General features: G+C 49.0%; 1 protein-coding gene across 3 annotated transcripts in view; it reads left to right on the forward strand.

Annotated features, from left to right (window-relative positions):
* Nucleotides 1-16,833, forward strand: part of PIK3C2B (phosphatidylinositol-4-phosphate 3-kinase catalytic subunit type 2 beta) — a 65,730-nt gene that overhangs the window by 1,074 nt on the left and 47,823 nt on the right. The window contains exon 1 of one of the 3 annotated variants that reach the window (XM_072814764.1): nucleotides 11,309-11,408. The exons of 1 other annotated variant lie outside the window; for it this stretch is intronic. The gene's annotated coding sequence lies outside the window, so the exon portion shown is untranslated. Of the gene's footprint in view, nucleotides 1-11,308; nucleotides 11,409-14,313; nucleotides 14,452-16,833 lie in introns of those variants that run through there. One more of the 3 variants, XM_072814765.1, reaches the window with a different exon arrangement.

Here is a 16,833-nt window from a genome sequence, read left to right on the forward strand (position 1 = left end):
GTACCCGGCTGGCTGGCCCCAGCATGGCACCAGATTCCGGGGGCTTCCAGAAGTGGGCCAACACTGCCCTCCTTCTCTCTCTGAACTACCTGTCCGAGATGTGGCCAAGCAGATGTAAGCAATTTGCTCTGAATTCCAAACCTGTATCAGTTTGAATGAAAACTTACTCCACCGCCACACTAGGCCTCGGAAAGGTATTGGCAGAGCAACATTACAGGAGGTGGCAAACTGGATCCGCAGATACTCCTCCTTCCCCAAGTCCAGCTGTGGACTACAGCAGAGAGGTTATGAGACTTCAGAACTGCATCTCCTCCAGAGCCTGGCCCTCCCATCTGGGGTTGTGTCCATGGAAAAATTAAGTAGAGGCACATTTTATAGCTCTGCCTGGCAGCTAGCATCTGAGGAGATGGTGGCTGCGAGCCGGAGCCCAGGACTGAGGCTGCGGCTGCTTCTCCTTTGGCCTTTCGGTGAGCTTAAGGTTTGATTTCCATGGCTCTGAATTTACTGCTGAGTGTGCATGGGTGTGTGTGTCTGAATTTGATCAAGCTCTCAGCCCTGGCCAGAAGGGAGCCTGTGCATTTTCTTCTCCCTGGAAGCATCCGTGAGGGAGGTGTGCCGGGCCGAGGAAGGCTACGGGGAATCTGAGGCCTCACAATTTTCTCTGGGGTGCTCCTTTGGGATTGCCCAATGACCTGGAATGCTCTTGGTCCTTGCCATGACATAATGGCCCTCTAGCAGACACCCCACAGCCTTGTGGGCCTTTGGTCCCCTCTCTGGTTTCCTCACCACATCTGGCCTGGTGCTTTGCAGGTACCTCATCTGTATAGTCCTTCAGTTTGGACAGCCCTGCCACAGCCAGCAGGGAGAAAAATGAGAGAACTTCGTTTCCTGTGAGGGGTTTGTGACTGGCCGTAAACTTCAAGCTGCTCATGCTCCCCACGCTCCCAGAATGTGAACTTGGACATGATAATGCTGAGGTGTAGAGAAAACAATGGGTGGTTTTGAGGCCAGGGGGCTTGGCTTTGAGTCCAGGTGTGACTTACTTCCTAGCTGTGTGAGCATGGACAACTTGTGAGCCTAAGAATTCGTTTGCATATCTGTAAAATGGGAGAGAAAATACCCTTGGCTCATAAGACTGTTTTAAGGGTGAAATACCCTGCTTACCATGAACTGAATAAGATCATGTGTACAGAAGCATTCTGGAAACTGCAGAGTACTGTATCAATGCGTGTCATTCGCCCTGAGTTTTAACCTTGGTAACAAGGGAGGGAGAACTGGTGAGAGTTGGGACAGGGATGGGAGAAAGGGATGGAATAGAGAATGTTCTGGGACGTGGGACAAGGGAAGAGTAGTGTGCCAATACCAAGGTACCTATTTCTTGGGTTACTTCTCTTTTTTGGTGGTGGTGGTGGGGGGTGGTGTACTTTAAAAAAGCTTTGGCAGGATGGGGGCCAAGAGGGAAGGAAACACTGCTTAACAATATTTATAGGAAAGGGGGAAACAGCCCTCAAACTCTGGCTACTATTCATTGACAGGGTAGTGCTGAGCTGGCAAATAATATAATAGCTAACACTTACTGATGTCAATCAGTTCATAAATGACAGAGGAGGGATTTGAAGCAGGCTGTTTCACTCCAGACCCTGTGCTCATAACTTCGATACCACCAATAGAGACATCTTGGGTCTTCGGAGAACGAGAAGGGGTAGTGGAGTCATGGAATTCATTTATACTGGATTCCCTGACTTGAACGCTCATGTCATGTCACCAGACTGGGACATTCCTTAGATATTAAACTTCTCAAGGGCAGGGGCCCAGCATAGCTCCTTCTGAATTCCCAGGTGTTTGGGGGTCGAGGCACATGTATGCGAATTCCTTGCCAGCTTTTCTCTGCTTTCTCATTCGTATCCCTACCTTCAGTGTAAGGAGAAGACAGGGGATAATCAAGTCAAGTACTTTTGCTACCTTCTGGGCAACATTAATAAGAGAATTGGGACTTGGGGTACTCCAGAAAATTGAGGCAAATCTTTTGTTTTTGTATTTCTATATCTGTTTTATTTTGCATCTGTCTTATAAAATGAAACTTAGGAGACTATTATTCTTGCACATCCTATGACCACCTAAGGCTTCAGAACTGGAAAGGACTTCTCATTTCCCTGAGAAGAAGTCACTCTCCCAAGGTCACAGATACTAGTGGTGCTAGAACTTTATGCTTGCCCCATAGGCCACATATGACCAATGACAGGACCTGTCTTGCAGCACTTCAGAGTCATACGTAGACCCTGCCAGTGACTTTATTTTTGGGGAATTCTCTTAGGGCACTGGTGATGGGATTCACTCACCCTGAATTTCTATGTTGGTTAAAGACATTAAGGACACAGAAGACAACATACTTCAAGGCAGAGGCCCTCAAAGTCTGGAGAAGGAAGAGGAAAGAGGTTCTCAATAATCCTCTGGCAGAGTACAGAACCTATGATTGAAGGACTCTAACAATTCACTCCTTCCTCTTTTGGGATACTTCCCACAGGATGTCTCATCCAGCAAAGGCTCAGTAGTACTTCCAAGAGGAACCAGAGATCATCTGCCTCTTTAGAGAATGTTTTCCTTTCACCAGTGCTTTATTACTCCTGCCTTCATTCCTTCCTGAAAACACTGTTCAATTCCCTCCTTCCTAGACCTTTCCCTCTCTCCAGCCAACCAACCCTAGATACCATGAGATTAATCCCCTTGGAGGCAGTGCTTTCTTTTCTTCTTGGCAATTCTTCCTACTATGCTCTGTGTGTCCTAAGTCTGTGCTCCTGAGGGTCCTGTCCTAGAAGTTAGCTTCTTCTTCATCTCCTCTCCCTGTATCCTCCCCAAATGGAGGTGAGTGTCAGTAATGAGAGCTGCTTTACTCAACATGGCCAATTGCCCATGTCTGGTGCCTGGCTAAGGCCAGGCCCACCAGGAGTAAGTTTGTATGGAGGCATTCTCTCCAGCCAAGTTATTCTATCTTCACGTAGTTGGTACCCTTGGCAGCAGACCCGAAGACATAGGGTGAGGGGAAAAAGAGGAAAGAACTAAGAAGATTCCATTTTGAGGAAATGCTACATTTTGCCTTGCTAGGGAGAAGAAATGGATATGAGCCTTTCTTGTCTTAGGGCCCAAACTAACCCAGAAGACAGGTAAGTGTAATGATGGGGCTCTTCCACAGTTGAGACATCTCTTGAGAGCCCTGCTTTGCTGGAAGCAGAGCATCTACCACTTTCTTGATTCGCCATGCTGTTATGTTTTCCTACGGGTAAATAGAGGAAGTTAAGCTGATAAGGAGCACCATTAGAGCGTATTTAATTCTGATCCAAAAAGGAGAGATTGTTTGCAAATTGAGTATTAATGGGAACCTGGGAGAAGACATCTTTATTTTACCCCCAAAAATATTATGGCCAGGGTTTCACATTTCCACTCTAGACTTCAAGAAGGCAGATTTTTTTTTTTTTTTTTTTTTGATTAAGAGAAAAGATAGCTATAATTCCCTGACAGGAGACTTTGAAAGATAGAGTGGTTCCAAGGGGTTGGCAAATTCTCTGAAGTGCAATTTTGACGACACTGTTGCAAATGGTTCTGGCACAGGAGGCAAAAAGGAGCCACCTGAGCAAAAGTTCAAGTACCAAGAAAGTCAAGAGTGTGTGCTGAAGAATAGCCAGCAGCATTGAGTGTCTGTCCACTGGTAGCTTGCTTGCTTGCGTGTTTACTTTTTAAGCTTTTCTTCTTTATTTTCCCCCCTAAGTTTTAATATTCTAATTCCAGTTAACATACAGTGTTATATTAGTTTCAGGTGTTGTCCTCCTGTAACTTTTCAGACATTATCTTTACTTTCCCCTTCCCCTAATGTTGGAGAAAACCATGAGGATGAAATTGTGTCTTCCCCTTTACCAATGGGATAGCTGAGATTCCAATTAGGCTCGATTGAAGTGAAGATTAAGAAACATGCCAAAGATAATTAGAGCAGAACCAAAGTTTGAATCCAGGTCAGGATACCTCCAACACCTGTTGTTTCTTCCTTCGGTGCTCCCCTGTAAGGGACCTCTGAGAAAAAAAGTGTCCGTGAGGCCCAAGTTCTGAATGAGATGGGGGTTTCCCCAAGAGTCAGTTGACAACAGAAAGGGTTGTTCTCAGAGTTGTCTGTGGAAGAAGCTATGGTCACAAAGGGACATAAGTCTCTCAAGATAATGTTTAAAAAGAACTCATTCATTCAACAGATGTTTTTTTGAAGGCTTACTGATGACTTTCAGGGCTTTCAAAGTGATGAGGGCAGAGAGCCTTCCAGAACTTTCAGTTGAGTGGGGACTACAGACAAATATATAGGCTGTGGAGTGGGTGAGTGGGTGAGTACGGGATGCTTTGAAAACTCCTAAGTGGGGCATTGAGGGTAGTCAGACTTCCTGGAAGAAGTTCGATGTCAGCCAAGATCAGAACAATGAGTAGAAATTGGGGTGGGGGATGAAGTGAAAGGCAAAGCAGGTGAAGTAAAAGTAGTTTAACCTGGCTAGAGCCATGGAAGGAGCTTGTATTTTATCTTTTATTCACAATGTATCTGATACTCTCCTCAGTGCATGGGAGTAAAGAAGACAGACACGTTCCCTGACCTTCTGGAGTTTGTGTTCTGGGAGAACTTAGTTCATTAAGAATTAAACCGAGCATCTTTATTTTGCCGACTGGGATTCTATACGTGTAGATCCACCTGAACTTGGGGGGAGTTTGAAAGAGCCTCTTCTGATAGTCCTGCAGGTAACATAGCGTAGAGGCAGGAGGTGGGTTAATCAATGGTTGGTTAATTCTTCCTCCAACAAAAATATCTTCAGTGCCTCTGTTCCTTCATTCTTATATTTACTGATTCATCAACTGAAGGGCAACATTCAGTATATAGGTAAGAGGATGGTTCAAAACCTGGCTCTCCCACATACTAGTCATTTGATCTTGGGAAAGTTACTTAATTTCTCTGTGCTTCTGTTTCCTCATTTGTAAGATGGGGGAAAATAATAATACCAGGGGGAAAAAAAGGCTGTGGTAAAAATGAAATTAGTTCATTTCAGTGTACTCTAGCACAGCCCCTGCTACGTAGTAAGGGCTTAGTAAATGATGGTAGTTACAGTTATGTTAGAGGGATATAAACTTCAATCCAATATGGTCCATGACCTTGAGGTAACCACATTGTACTCCAAAAACTGCAAGTGAATGGATGAGTTGCTTTATGACGGGAGGTAATCCTATAAACTCACAACGAGGCAGCTGTCACACAGCTGCCTCAAGAGCTGGAGTAATCTGAGGCAGCATTTCAGAGAAGTATAGAAGCTGGGACTGTAGTGCTTCCTATTTTGGGGCCTCTAAACTCTTGAGAGTTGAATAAATGCTATGGGGTATGAGCCTGGAAAAATAAATTACAACTTGCCTTCCTCATTCAGAATCTCTAACCCTACAGCAGGGAGATGTTAAATGTTCTCCTCTGGGTTGGTCTGACCATGCTCAGAACACAGTATTTAAGGGCTGTGTCCCTGGTGTAAAACACTGTGCTGAGCATCGTGGGGAAGACAAAGGTAAATAAGAGATAGTTCCTATTCTTAAGATGAATGGGCTTATGTCTGTGAAAGTACTTTGTGTTTGTTTGTTTAAAGATTTTATTTATTTATTTTACAGAGAGAGAGAGAGAGAGAGAGAGAGCGCACTTTCACAAGCAGGAGCGATAGAGGGAGTGGGGAGAAGCAGGCTCCCCACTGAACAGGGAGTCCAGTGTAGGACTCGGTCCCAGGACTCTGACCCTGAGATCATGACCTCAGCCAAAGGCAGGTACTTAGCCGACTGAGCCACCCAGGCGCCCCTGTGAAAGTGCTTTGTATCTATAAATCACCTACATGAATAAAAATTATCTTTGTTCCCATCACTAGTAGGTATAATGCCAAACAGTGTAAATGCTGTATATATTTAAAGATGTTCAAAAGGGAGCAAAAGTCACTTTAGGTCATAGGAGGTGAGAGAAGGCTCAAATATAAGAGCAGGCACTTGAAGAAGGCAAGCCAGAGTATTCCAGAAGGCGCTAGCATGACTGAAGATTTGTGGGAAAACTCATGGCTCTGGGGAATGGTTAATAACCCTCAGCATTTAGGGAATGTGCGGGGCACAGGGCTGGGATTCGGTGTGGGGAGTCTTGAATGTCTGATAATGAGCAGGAGAGCTAGAAACCTTTTCCTCAGAAGGATGATGTGAATAGAGCCACTGCTGCAGGGTTTTCTTGCCAGAGGAGCATAGGGCTTTAGGGGTTAGTGGGGAGACAGACTTCAGAAGGCTACTTTAGTTATTCAGGTAAGAGAAAGAATAATCATTTTGGGTGCCTGATATGTGCTTTTTTTTTTTTTTTTAAAGATTTTATTTATTTATTCATGATAGACATAGAGAGAGGTAGAGACACAGGCAGAGGGAGAAGCAGGCTCCATGCAGGGAGCCCGACGCGGGACTCGATCCCAGGACTCCAGGATCACGCCCTGAGCCAAAGGCAGGCGCTAAACCGCTGAGCCACCCAGGGATCCCCCTGATATGTGCTTTCGATGTTGTTTCATTAAGAAAAGTAATCCAAAGCTTGGAAAAGAATGGACCAATTTGAGAGAGATTGGATTAGGAAGGCAGGGGGTATTTCCTTCCCTGGAGGTGGATTGGTTGTGGCTCAGTCTGGAAAGAGCACTGGAGTGGGAGTCAAGGACATGCCTCTAGTTTCTAGTCCTGCTTCTGCCACTGTCTAGCTGTGTGACTCCAGACAAGTCATTTCTCCCCTCTGGTCATTGGTTTTCTCTCTCTGTCTCCCTCCCTCCCTCCATCGCAGTGACACACAACATTACATTAGTTTCAGGTGTACAACAGAGGGATTCAACTTCTCCATTTGTTACACTGTGCTCATCACCAGTTTAGCTACAATCCGGCACCACACAACACTAGTACAGTATCACTGACTAGATTCCCTGTGCTGTGTGTGCCCTTTATCCCCATGACTTATTCATTCCATGCGTGGAGGCCTGGATCTCTCACTCCTCTTCACCCATTTTGACAGTTGGCCATTGGTCCCCTTATCTGTATGATGGTGGGTTGTCTTTCGGTTTTTGCTTGTTTATTATTTGCTTGCTTTTGAGTGGCTTGGGAGGTAAAAGAGTGTTTTGGGGTAAGGAGGGAGGGTACAGAGTTGTATTGGGATAATCACAATGTCAGCTTGCACTTTCAGCAAAATGGGAGGTGCCTGGGGCGCATTCTATGGGATGGGAAAAACACTATGAATTTTGGCCTCAGACAGGTTTCAATTTGATTCTTGATTCTACTGCCTACTAGTTTTGTGACCTTGGGTAAATTAATGAGTCCCCTTTCTGCTTACTACTTACCTCATCCATTAAATAAGGATATTAATGCCCATGTAGTAGGATTGTTGTGAGGATTAAACAGGATACCTGGGACAAAATTGCAGAGGGGAAAACCAGGTCTCCTTCTTTCCTTTTTATTTATTTTATTTATTTTTTATTTTTTTATTTATTCAGAGGCAGAGAGAGAGAGAGGCAGGCAGAGACACAGGCAGAGGGAGAAGCCGGCTCCACGCAGGGATCCCGACGTGGGACTCAATCCCGGGTCTCCAGGATCACACCCCAGGCTGCAGGCGGTGCTAAACCACTGTGCCACCGGGGCTGCCCTCCTTCTTTCCTTATATTTCTGCCATATTCATATTCACTTAGCCTCTTGCCCAGCCCTGCCCTCCTCCTCTTTCCCTTTCCCCAGAATAAAGGCTCCTCCACTCCAGTCACGACAGCGGGCATATCCCTGGGGGTACTAACTTGGCAGACTGTAATGGTGTTTCCATACATTGGAGTGGTATTTCTGTAAGGTGGCCTGTGGAACATCGGCCCTAAGATGTCTGTACTCACGGCCACACCTTGGCTACACTTATCCAGCTGAAAGCAGTTTCAACTAATCCCTACTGAGAATGGCCTGTGACTATTGCTGCCCTTGTGGATCTCAGGGGAGAGTCACATGGACAAAGCCTCATGAAAATGGGACTGGTGGAAAGGGAGCATGTGCCACTGTGCCGGGTGGGCAGCTGGTCTACCCCTCTGTCAAGTGTCCCCTTTGCTGGATGTAGACTGGGACCATGTCTTATGGAGACCTCTGTCTCCCTTGGGACCTTCCTGTGTGGAGTGGGGCATCAGAGATAGAAGGACATCAGAGCATGTACAGAGCAACACCCTAAGAAATCGCCATGATTCCTTGCTCTGCTCCCCCACCCCCTAGGTCACTTCCTGCTTAGAAAATAAGTCTTCTTGACCCCTCTGCACAGATGAAAACTGCTGTTTTAATGCCATCTAAGGCATATGTGGTGTTCTTGTGCCCCAGACCCCAGGGCCACCATTTCAATCTGTTGTGTCACACACATACACACACACATAGCATAAGTGTTAAGCAGACACAGAGAGTAGAAGTCAGGAGAAATTGGAAGAATTGACCAGGGAAGGCTTCTGAAGCTCTTGAGTCTGCGCGGGAAGAGGAGAGACAGAAAACTGGGAAGAAGGAACCTCCTGCTGCACCAAGGGCTTTTGAGGCCCTAAGACTCAGCTGGGCAAGAAAATAGAGCAAAATAGAGCGTAGGGAGTCTCTACAATGCTGTCAGGGGTCCTGCTGAGGACACTGGAACCTACCATCGGGACAGAGGCACAGGAGGGCAACAGGGGGGGTTTCTCTGTCGACCTGGGTAAAATGGAATCCTTGGTCTCTTTCGAGGTTCAGTGTCCTTGGCTGACCCTGAGCAGAAGGGTCCTTCTGTCTGTTACCAGGAAAAGTGGAGGGAACTTCACGGCGGGGGTGGGGGATGGAGGGGGGTGAGGGGATGGGGGGAAGGTCTGGTGGCCACGTGGGTCAGTTTTGGCTGACAATAGCCAAGGCCAGGGATTGGCAGGGGTCAGTGACTTGGTGACAGGCTGCCTGCTGGGCCACACTGAGGGGGACATGTGTTCTGAACGGGGGCAAGACATGCCTAAGCCTCAGGCCCTGAGACCAGGGAAGCCTTGAAGAGGCACAGCTGGCACCAGAGACCCACCCCCGCCTACCTTTTAATGGATCATTCCTCCCAGCCTCTCGAAGTTTCCCTTACCCCTTCCAGAACGGATTAGGTTGGGCGCGCTCTCCTCAGAGGAGAGAGACATTTGCTTTTTATTTATTTTATTTTATTTTAAATTTTTTATTTATTCATGATAGACATAGAGAGAGAGAGGCAGAGACACAGGCAGAGGGAGAGAAGCAGGCTCCATGCAGGGAGCCCAACACGGGGACTTGATCCCTGGACTCCAGGATCACACCCCCTGCCAAAGGCAGGCCCTAAACCTCTGAGCCACCCAGGGATCCCCGACATTTGCTTTTTAAATGCAAATGTCCCTGGATGGGGACTAACGCCTTAGCCTCTAGCACCCCCCTGTAAAGTAGTGTCAGATGTTTGGTGGTGTTTTGTGTGTGTGTGTGTGTGTGTGTGTGTGTGTGTGTGTGTGTGTTTTCTGGGCTGTAAAATGGGGCTGCTCGAGAGGGGAGCACCCTGGTTTGTGAAGACACCAGGGCCTCTCCAATGTACCCTGACTTAGGAAAATAACCAACCACTCCTGAGGTCTGCTGGAAGCTACGTGGCCTTCGGGCAAAGGCTCTGCTGGGCTCGGCTGCCTGGAGTCCCCTTGCCTGGCATTCTGGCTCCCCAGTGGCCTCCTGGCTGGCAGGGCCTGCCTCCGGTGTATTGGAATGTGAACTCTGAAAGCCCAGAGCTGCTCCCTGGCGCTGAAAGGTCCTATTTCCCTTTTACTTCCGGGTTCAACCTCCTGTCTGCTTTTCTCTGACTTCTTTGCGATAACACAAAGATCTAAGATTGTGATCTTGTGGTGTTTAAGCCAGTTTCCTCTCTACTCATCTCCTCTCCTCAGGGGCCTGATGAGGGAGAGAGCAAGGTGGAGGGGATGTGGGAGGGGGCTGGAGGGATGGGAAGGCATGGGAGATGTGCAGGGGCAGATGTGGGTAATTGTGTAGGGTATGGGGGTTGTGCGAGGCGTGCAGGGTATGGAGGTGTGGGGGTTGGGGCATGGAGTATGCATGGAGAGTGTGGGGTGCTTGTGGGCGTGTGGGGAAGGTATGAGTGTGTGTAGGGTGGAGAGGGAGGGGGTGGGAGAGGTAGGTCTTGAGGGATGTGGAGTGTGCACAGGGAAGGGAGTGAGTAGTGTGGGCAAAGTGCGAGTGTGTGGGGGTGTATGTGCAGTTTATGTGATTACCATGGCTTAGGTCCCTGAGAATGACTGTAGTCTATCAGGGATTTTCTTTCTTCATCGGGGAGTTAGCACTACTGAAGATACCCTTATTATCAGGCCACATGTCTAGATTGCTGGTCTAGGGATAGTGGTGGCAGAGGGACAGTGGGCAGGGTTTGTGAACCTATGCAGAGCCTTCCTACTGGGAGGGGGCAGGGAGCTTGCCCTGGGCATGGTGTGGGGCCCCGGCCTCAGCTCCTCAGGTTCTATAGAAGACTGGCTCAGCCTTTTTCTGCTTGACTTCCCTTTGCCCTCCTCTAAGCCAAGCAGGTGGCTCTCAGCTGCTGGCATCCCACCGCCCACACAGCCTGTGACTGCCCGCTGGCTCCTTCATGCAGGCTTACAGGCTTTCGCCTCCAACCTTCCCTCAGGCAGCATGTGGGGGGCCGGGGGGGGGTGCTGTGGGCCTTACTTTCTGCAGGCTGTGTGTAGGATCATTCTGGGGACCAGTCTTCCGGGTCCTTCTCCTCCTCATCCTGGGGTTCCAGCACATCTGGGCCAGGTGTGTACTTGTTGGGGGACAGCACAGGGTTCGGGTTCAGATTGTTCTGGAGTGTCAGTGCCATGTAGCTTCTCCACATTTGGTCTGTGGACCTCTCTCCACTCTGCCACAGATCCGGTGTGAGACGCAGGGCAAAGTCACTGACACTTGGTAGGCCTCCATCTGCTTATCTCTAACAGACAGGAGGACGCTGTCATGGAGGAGAGAAGAGAGCCTCTCAGATGTCTGGGAGGTTGCTACCAGAAAACAACCAAAGCATTGTTTGAATTGAATTAATTGGAAATGCTCCCTAAAAATCTACGCTCTGATCCCCAGCAAAGGTGTCCTTCAGGAGGAGGTCCCACTTGGCATTACTCAGTGCACACTGGTTAGTTCAGTGCCTCTGTAGTTATCCCAAGATACATCCCCCTCCCCTAGCCATGGGCTTGGGCCATAATCTGAAGTGCTGCTCCTTCATTCTTGCAGACTCTGATGGGTTAGGTGCACCCAGCGTGCCCAACCCATGAGGCCTTAAGGTTCATGAGGACTTGGGACACAAGCATCTATGTGGCTCCCATCCCTTCCGTCTGGTGAGTCCTCCAGGCAGAGCAGAGACTCTTTGGTGTGTTCTGCTCTCTTTTTGGCGCCAGAGCTGCTTGGGAACAGCTGTGACCCGCTTTCTGGATTCTGTTTAATGGGCTGGCCTCCTCCAGGGAGTTTCCCCAGCCCACACAGGAATCCTGGAGAACTGGATTCCAAAGGACATGAGCTGGGGAAGCTGGACTGGAGATTGAGCTGGAGGTGACAGGTGATAGCACAGGCCTTGCCGGAGGCCTTGGTTTGCTTCTTAGCAAATGGCGCTGTGTCCCAAAGATGAGGAGGGGAGGCAAAAGACCACGAGGGCGGCTGTGTCCCCATCCCCCACTCCACCCACTTTCTTACATCCTCCTCCGAGAGGGGCTTCCTTTATACTTCATGGGGTCTCCAATACCCTCAGAGAGATTAAAGTTTCTTAGACGTTGATGTTTAGAAATGTTGGGGTGGTTTTTCTGATATGGGATGGGCTGGTGTGAATCTTGTTTGTAAAGAACTTTCCTTAGGAATCCCCTCAGCTGGAGACCCAAGATTGGCAAGGGAAGGTCATCCTGGGAGCTCCTTCCCCCCACCCCATCCTACTGCCTTTCTCTAGAGGGCCAAGGAAGCTGGAAGAGTAATTCTTTTTTTTTTTTTTTTTTTTTTTGAAGAGTAATTCTTAATCACCAAGCTGCTTACAGGGAGCCCAGCTGATCAGAACTAGAAGGGCTGGTTCTATGGGCTGCGGTGGCTTGGAGTGGGGAGAGGAGGGAGTGCAGGAAGTGCAGACCAGACAAGAGGAGATGTGGCTGCTCTGGCTCCCGGGATGGTTCCTGGATTAGAGATCCGCACACTGCCAAGACCTTTCTTCCCTCTTGGCCAGGGGTTCCATTGAGCTGAGTGCCAGCTCCCCGTCTCTGATCTACATTGCCAGCTCTAGGAAGGAAAGTTTTGAAAGGAGCCACAAGCTGCCTCAACAATTCCATCCCTGACTTTCTTCTCACTCAAGTCCTGAATTTGCAGGGTTTGTGGTAGGATCTGTGATTTTCAGGGCTTCTGTGTGTGCGTGCACAGGACCAGCTGCACACATGGTTTCTGAGGTGGGATTGAGGACTCTAGGGCTCTGAAGGCAAACCCAGCTCCATCTAGCCTGTCACACAGGCCCCTAGCACCTGTCTCAGTTCTTCTAGGACTCGAAGAGCCCTCTACTAACCCTGGTATCAACTTGGGCTTCAGATAAGTGGAATGTCTTGGGTAGGCCCAGGGAATCCAGGGATGGAAAGTTAAGTTCCAAGAACAAAGACTGAACCATGTGGACCTGCTTTAATTTGGCCAAGAGGATGCTAGAGAGTGGATGGGTGGGCAGGAGGAAAGCACAGACGGTTGTTTTCTGTGTCTTCACACTTGGAAATAAGTGATACCCACAGAGAGGGAACGTAGATAAGAGAAAGACCTTGTTGGTCCATGTGATTCAGTGATGGGCCTACACCAAAGAGGCTTGCAGACCTATAGATTTTCCGTGAGGAAGCCAGCATCAGATGGGTATTTGTCTGAGACAGGGAGTTGACCTTTCAGATACACCTTCCTGTTGGATTCGTGATGCAGGGCACACTGACCTTCCCTCCTAGAGCCGAGCCTCTTGGGGCTGGGGTGGGTGGGTTAACAGGGTGGCAAGTGTATGGAGGGAGAGGTGGGGGTTGGATCCCTGGCTGCAAAACCAGTGGGATTTGGGATATGGGTGAGTGTGGGTGTTGGGGGGTGGAAAGGGGCAGGGGTCTTCTGAAGATAAAACTCTGGAAGCCAAAGGGTTTAAGTCCGCATGGTCTCCTTGACCCATGTTGTTCTAAGAGAAGGTGCTGAAGGTCCCTTCCAAGGTAGTCCTAGAACTGAGTCCTCTTCCCTTATTAAAAACTGCTCAGGGGCACCTGGGTAGCTCAGTCTGTGAAGTGTCTGCCTTTGGCTCAGGTCATGATCTTGGGATAGAGGGCTTCTCCCTCTCCTTCTGTCCCTCCCCACCACTCATTCTCTCTCTCTCAAATAAATAAATAAATAAATTTTTTTTTTTTAGTATATGTGCTGCCGAAGCGAGCACTAAATTTTTTTTTTTAAATAAAAACTGTTCAAAGGTGGGATGCCCAAGGCTGGGGGCTTGAGACCCTTCATATATATATATATATTTCTAACCATCTTGCTTGACAGCTCTCCATGTTCCCTGCCCCATGAAGATGGGCCAAGACATGCAGTGTTTTCCTGCTTTGTGCCCCAAGATGGGTGGGGCTTGAATTATTTATGGGGATGCCTGTCACTTTTGCTAGATGGTGAGCTCCCTGCATGACTGTGCCACAGTTATCTGAATACTTCGAGGAGGAGTGTGGCACCTGGCGTGTAGCTGGTACTCAGTGGCCATTGGGATTCAGTTCTGTGGGTCTGGGTGGGAAATGACCTAGACCCCTCAGGCTGAGCAGAGCAGTTCTGAAAAGGCACCCTACAGCCAGGCAGCAGGAAGCCCTCTCCGCCCACAGCTGGCCCCTGGGGCTCCACCCTCTCTGGCACAGGGACTGAGCAGAGCAAGCTCATTCTAGGGAGTTTCCTCTCCTTTCTCTCCACCCTTTGACTCCAGACCATTGTGTGGCTCTGCTCTGACCCTGTTTCCTCCGTGGCCAGCCTCCAGCCATCCTTTGGCAGCCATGTGGACTATTTGGTGCCTGGTGCTGCTTGGATCCTGGCACTGACCTGCTCACCCAGAAGCATACTCTCTTCCTCTACCAGCTGACTGCATGGGGCTTGGTGGAGTCCCTTTCCCCACTTCCCACCTGTCTTTCTGGTAGTCCCAAAACTGTGGTCTGTAGGGTCAAATCTGGCGACATATCTGAATTGCCTGGGGGGGGGGGGGTTGGGGAGGGTTTGTAATGATCAGAATCCAGGGATTCACCCTGAGTCAGACCCTCCAGAAGAGGGGCCAGGAATCTGTACATTTGGAAAAACTTCCAAGATGATCATCGGGAGCATTCGGATGTGGACTTTGTATTAGATAATATTATCCTGTGGACCTTAAATTTGGTGAGTGGCCTGATGGCAGTGTGTTTATATAGGGGAGGGTCCTAGATCTTTAGAGATTCAGGCTGAAGTATTTAGAGGGGAAGCATTTGCATCTTACTATCAAGTGGTTAAGCAGAGAAAGAGAGCCTGCCTATGGGGAAGTGTAGACAGAGTGCCTGCGGGTGGTGAGTGGAACCCAGCTGAAGGTGGTCTTGTGGACAATTTGTATTTGCTCTCTGAAAGGGGACTCGAGAGGAGACCACAGCCTGGGCCACTTAGGTGTGCGACTTCAGAGGGCGCCATTCACACGGTTCTCTTTGTTGTGGTCAGAGGGTGGCATTCACGTAGAATCCAATGCGTGGGTGTGCCTTGGAGTTGTGTGACACTGTAGTACTGGGCCCAGCTGCTTCTTCCTGGATGGGCTGCAAAGACCCAGGCCCTCACCACCCCAACCTCTTTCCTGGGATTTTTTTTTCTTTCTTTCTTTCCTGGGATTTACATGAATTTTTCACAGCATCCCTAGGAGCCCTTGAGGACGAAGGGAATAGAGCAGTTTCTAATTTGTCAACCCTGCAGAAGCTGGCGGAGAGGGAGCTGAATTGGGGAAGGGGAGGCGGAGGCAGGAAACATGAGATTCTGATTCCTAAAATACTTTGTGTATCCCCACCCGTCCCAGAAAATGAAATTTGGGGCTTGAGTTCTTAGAGGACGCCAGCTCGCTCTAACTCTAGGTTGTTGGGAACGTTGCCCCTGCCTTCCCTCTTTCCCCCTCTGGATTTCCCTTGTGCCTGGCTGCCACTCTGTACTTTCACTCCGCCTTAGCGGGTGGCTCTCCTGGTCCTGCAGGGTGGGGGTCAGGGTGTGCTGCTTGTCTACCTCCTCACCTTCAGAGTGAGCAGAGTGCTGAGCCTTTCTGAAGGAGCAGCTGCCAGTGTGGCCCTGGGCGCAGGATCTGTCTGCAGGCTGGGCCTCCTTCTCTGCATGGCTGACAGGCAGTCTGGTGGAGACCTGGCCAGGCACCAGGGGACGGTGGTTAGACAGGGGTAGCTTGGCTTTCTTCATCTGAATTCCAGTTTTGGAAGAACCTCAGGAGCCAGGCCCACTGGCTGGCCCACCCGTGGGCCTTTCTTCTCTTTCCTCCCAGGGCTAAGGCTGCTCTAGGAGGTGACGTTGGAATCCTCTGAGAAATTTGACTTGAGGAAACCAATTGGTTAGAATCAAGGGCCCAGAGTTGGAAGGTACTTTGTGAGGTGGTTCTGTGTGGCCGCCCACCTGCCTTTACAGATGCCAGACCCAGCCCAGTGAGGTGATACCCAGTCCTCTGTTGGTAGGACCCCAAGGAAGGGCACCAGCTGCATCCTGATTACCGATCTTATGTCTAAAAACTTTTACTACCAGAAAGCTCTTTTCTTACATCCCAGTTCAAGTATGTTTCTCAATGGAAATGAGGTGAATTTGGAAGTTAAGGAGCTTGATGGTGGTGGAGGTGACAGGTCCATGCCTATTTAATTTTTTTTAATTGAAGTTCGATTTGCCAACATATAGTATAACACCTAGTGCTCGTCTCATCAAGTGCCCTCCTCAGTGCCCATCACCCAGTCACCCCATCCCCCCACCCACCTCCCCTTCCTCTACTCCTTGTTCATGTCCCAGAGTTAGGAGTCTCTCATGGTTTGTCTCCCTCTCTAATTTTCCCCACTCACTTTCCCTCCTTCCCTTATAATCCCTTTCACTATTTCTTTTTTTTTTTAATTTTTATTTATTATTTATGATAGTCACAGAGAGAGGGAGAGGCAGAGACCCAGGCAGAGGGAGAAGCAGGCTCCATGCACTGGGAGCCCGATGTGGGATTCGATCCCGGGTCTCCAGGATCGCTCCCTGGGCCAAAGGCAGGCGCCAAACCACTGTGCCACCCAGGGATCCCTCTTTTTTTTTTTTTTTTTAAGATTTTATTTATTTATTCATAGAGACAGAGAGAGAGAGAGGCAGAGACACAGGCAGAGGGAGAAGCAGGCTCCATGCAGGGAGCCTGATGTGGGACTCGATCCCGGGACTCCAGGATCACGCTCCAGGCTGCAGGCGGCGCTAAACCGCTGCGCCACCGGGGCTGCCCTCACTATTTCTTATATTCCATATATGAGTGAAACCATGTGATGACTGTCCTTCAATTGACTTATTTCACTCAGCAGAATACCCTCCAGTTCCATCCACGTTGAAGCAAATGGTGAGTGTTTGTCCTTTCTGATGGCTGAGTAATATTCCATTGTGTATATATAAACCACATCTTTATCCATTCATCTGTCGATGGACATCGAGGCTCCTTCCACAGTTTGGCTATTGTGGATATTGGTGCTGTAAACACTGGGGTGCAGGTCCCAGCATTTCACTGCATCTGTATCTTTG

Source organism: Canis lupus, chromosome 38 (assembly GCF_048164855.1).
Source record: "Canis lupus baileyi chromosome 38, mCanLup2.hap1, whole genome shotgun sequence".
NCBI classification, from domain to species: Eukaryota; Metazoa; Chordata; class Mammalia; order Carnivora; family Canidae; genus Canis; species Canis lupus.